The following is a 4235-nucleotide window of genomic DNA, read 5'->3' on the forward strand; positions in this document are numbered from 1 at the left end:
TCCATTCAATTTATTACCATAATGCCTGGCTGGTTCAGTGAAGCAGTCTACAATCACATGCATGTATACTTTTTGTATTTTTAAGGTATTTGTGAAGCGCTTACTATGTGCCAGGCACTGTAGTAAGAGCTGGAGTAGATACAAGCTAACCAGGTTGGACACAGTCCATATCCTACACGGGGCTCACAGTCTTAATCCCCATTTTCCAGATGAGGGAACTGAGGCACAGAGAAGTGAAGTGACTCGCCTCAGGTGATGCAGCGGGCAAGCGACAGAGCCGGGGTTAGAACCCACAAGTCAAGGTAATATATTAGAGACAAAAAGTTGACCCTATATCTATAAACCATATATTGTATCTGTGAATTACATGTTATATCTACACATTACATATTATAAATAATTTATAATAATAATAATAATGGCATTTGTTAAGCGCTTACTATGTGCAAAGCACTGTTCTAAGCGCTAGGGGGGATACAAGGTGATCAGGTTGTCCCGCATGGGGCTCACAGTCTTAATCCCCATTTTACAGATGAGGTAACTGAGGCTCAGAGAAGTGAATCAATCAATCAATCAATCAATCGTATTTATTGAGCGCTTACTGTGTGCAGAGCACTGTACTAAGCACTTGGGAAGTACAAGTTGGCAACATATAGAGACAGTCCCTACCCAACAGTGGGCTCACAGTCTAAAAGTGAAGTGACTTGCCCAAAGTCACACCGCTGACAAGTAGCGGAGCTGGGATTAGAACCCATGATCTCTGACTCCCAAGCCCGGGCTCTTTCCACTGAGCCATGCTGCTTCTCTAATATTATTTATTATATTATATAATATCATCACAATTAATATATAATATTGTATATTAATTATGCTATAATTAATATGATTTATATTCTATTTATTATATTAATATATGTCTAGACTGGAAGTTTTTTTGCGGGCAGGGGATATGTCTACCTACTCTGTTGTAGTGTACTCACCCAAGAGCTTAGTTAAGTGCTATGTACACAATAAAGGCTCAATCAACATGATTGATTGATTGATTGCAAACAGCAAACATGTCGGCCTTACTTGGTGTGGTCAAGAGCATCCCACACCTCACATTGATCTTTTCAGGCACATTTGACTGAGTCCCATGGGTAGGGACTGTCTCTATATGTTGCCAATTTGTACTTCCCAAGCGCTTAGTACAATGCTCTGCACATAGTAAGCGCTCAATAAATACGATTGATGATGATTTGACTTCATCATCGGTAGACTTCACCCTCCGTGAGGTCGTCTTCACATTTAAGGACAATCAGCACTCCCCCCTGCATATTCAAACGGGGCACGTGGAAGCGGCAAGAGTATTTATGCATTCATTCATTCAATTGTATTTATTGAGCGCTTACTGTTTGCAGTGCACTGCACTAAGCGCTTGGGAGAGTACAGTATAACAATAGACACATTCCCTGCCCACAATGAGTTTACAGTCTAGAGAAGAACATCCATTTTAAAGATCTTGTGATGAACAATGATATATAGATGAGAAGCAGCGTGGCTCAATGGAAAGAGCACGGGCTTTGGAGTCGGAGGTCATGGGTTCAAATCCCGTCTCCACCAACTGTCAGCTGTGTGACTTTGGGCAAGTCACTTAACTTATCTGGGCCTCAGTTACCTCATCTGTAAAAATGGGGATTAAGACTGTGAGCCCCCCGTGGGACAACCTGATCACCTTGTAACCTCCCTGGTGCTTAGGACAGTGCTTTATACATAGTAAGCACTCAATAAATGCCATCATTATTATTATATATCTATAAATATATTATATCATATTATGTACAAAAATATATAAAGGGCCACTACATTTAAATGTGTTATATATAAAAATATATATAAATATATAAAAATATATAACACATTTAAATGTAGTGGCCCTTCATACTCACAGAAAGCCCCACTGTCAATGAAATTCACCTATGAGTATGTGTGTGACTATGCACAGTGGATGCACAACGTGACACAGTGGGACCCACAATCCCAGCCACACTGCGCACCCAGAAAGGCTGCCCTTTGTTGTGCTATATGCTTGTTGTAGGAGCACTTGTCACTGTTTTCCCTCTTGCCTCCTTTTCTCTCATTCCTTGTAAAGTTCTTACTTATAAACCGCTGCTCCTCTCCCATTTGCAGTACAGCCTACTGGTTGATTCATTCCAATTGACTCCAGGTTCTCAGCTGGGATTCAACACTCTTTGAGGTGTTGTTTTCCTAAGTGATGCATAGTCTCACCCGTTGTGCTATTACAGTGGATGGTTGGGTAACGAGAACAGCAGTCTGGTTTCAGCAGATAGGAGAAAGATGGGTCACCTCCCTTGGGCCGATGCACTGGAAATATTAGGAGGTCAAGAGACTGATTTGAAAACAGCAACAGGTGTTACAAGAGGCGAACTTGATGGCATGACCTTGGGCGAGTCATTTAACTTCTCGGTGACTTGGTTTCTTCATTTGGAAAACCAGGATTCAATATCAGCTCTCTCTGATACTGAGCCCCAGGTGGGACAGAGACTGTATCTGATTGTATCTATCTCAGTGATTAGTACAGTGCTTGCCACATTTTTTTTTTGTCTTGTCTTATATCATCGAGTGGTCTCCGACCCATAGTGACACCATGGACACATCTCTCCCAGAACGCCCCGCCTCCATCAGCAGTCACTCTGGTAGTGTATCCAATAGAGTTTTCTTGGTAAAAATACGGAAGTGGTTGACCATTGCCTCCTTCCGTGCAGTAAACTTGAGTCTCTGCCCTCGATCCTCTCCCGTGCTTTGGTTGTCCAGCACAGGTGAGTGTTGACTAGTAGCAGATTGCCTTCCACTCACTAGCCACTGACCAAGCTAGGAATGGAATGGACAGGCCTCTGCTCGACTCTTCCTTCCAGATTCAAGACCGGTAGAGTACTGGAAACTCTCCGGGTGAGACCCTGAGAGGGGGCTTGCCACATAGGAGATGTTTAGCCAATGCCACGACTACTGTTACTTACGGCCCCACAGTGTAGAAGGGAATGAAGCCATTCAGAAATCTATTACCCCCAACAAACTCATGGATAGGCTCTCACTGTCAACAATATCATCTTCAAGTGTGAAGAACAGATGCACGCACACACATCCATCATAGAGGGGGGAGAGGACAGTGAAGCTCATCTGCATGCTGCGTTCCTTAGATAGGCAACCCACTCACTCCTTGGCCAGACGGAGCTGGGAAATTGCAGTGAGAACTGGTGAGTATGGACGGAGAACATCTTTCCTCATCCAGCCAGCCTCAGGAACTAGGTTAGCTGGGCTGACTGTTAGGGATGGAACTCGACTCAAACAGATTCAGCTTCAGCTCTGCTACTAAACTGTCCTTGAATTTGGCTTTTATTCCAGCTTGAGAGTAATAATGATAATCATTATTATATATTATTATATATAATTATATTATATAGTAATATTATTATTACTATTATGGTATTTGTTAAACACTTACTATGTGCCAGGCAGCGTATTAAGTGCTGGGGTGGATATTAGCAAATGGGGTTGGACACAGTCCCTTGTCCCACCTGGGGCTCACAGTCTCAATCCCCATTTGACAGATGAGGTAAATGAGGCACAGAGAAGTGAAGCGACTTGCCCAAGGTCACACAGCAGACAAATGGTGGAGTCGGAATTAGAACCCATGACCTTCTGACTCTCAGGCCCATGGTCTATCTACTAGGCAATGGAGAGTCCCATCCTACCATCTGAAAGGCTTCTGGCAATTCCTTCGTTGTTCTTTTGAAAAGACCCCAGGGTTTAGCACAGGGTTTTGCACAAAGTAAGCACAGTTAGATAGGCACTATTGAGCTAAAATACCTAGAATGAGAAGTCTTAAAAATGCTTTACCAAAGGAAGCTTTGAAAAGGAATAAGGGAGTTGTGGAACCTGGCCAGACTCCAGAAGGGAATGCTCCCTGAGTTCTTTGGAAAACTATGAAATTCTGATTATCCAAGGCTGCTAAAAAATGATACTTTAATCTGAAATACAATTGAAAGAAGACTAGTAAGTAAATTCAGATAGAGATTACAACCACAAACTAAGAAAACTCCCAAAGAGATCGTCAGTCCCCATTTCCCTGACCTACCTTAGCCCTCAGGTTAATTAGGGGATATAGACTTCTCATCTATTTGGAGCCAGCTCTACAGATGTAGATGAAATCCTCCACACACCACTAGTGCCAGGAA

The 4235-nt window shown here is 42.7% G+C and overlaps 1 non-coding gene across 1 annotated transcript; it reads right to left on the reverse strand.

The window, feature by feature from the left end:
* Positions 1–2829: 2829 nt before the first annotated feature.
* LOC119926086 lies at positions 2830–2967 on the reverse strand. The gene has a single exon (XR_005449998.1). It is a non-coding gene; the product is annotated as a small nucleolar RNA SNORA7 (small nucleolar RNA).
* Between the last annotated feature and the right edge of the window lie 1268 nt (positions 2968–4235).

The sequence above is a fragment of the Tachyglossus aculeatus genome, chromosome 3 (assembly GCF_015852505.1).
Source record: "Tachyglossus aculeatus isolate mTacAcu1 chromosome 3, mTacAcu1.pri, whole genome shotgun sequence".
Taxonomy (NCBI): domain Eukaryota; kingdom Metazoa; phylum Chordata; class Mammalia; order Monotremata; family Tachyglossidae; genus Tachyglossus; species Tachyglossus aculeatus.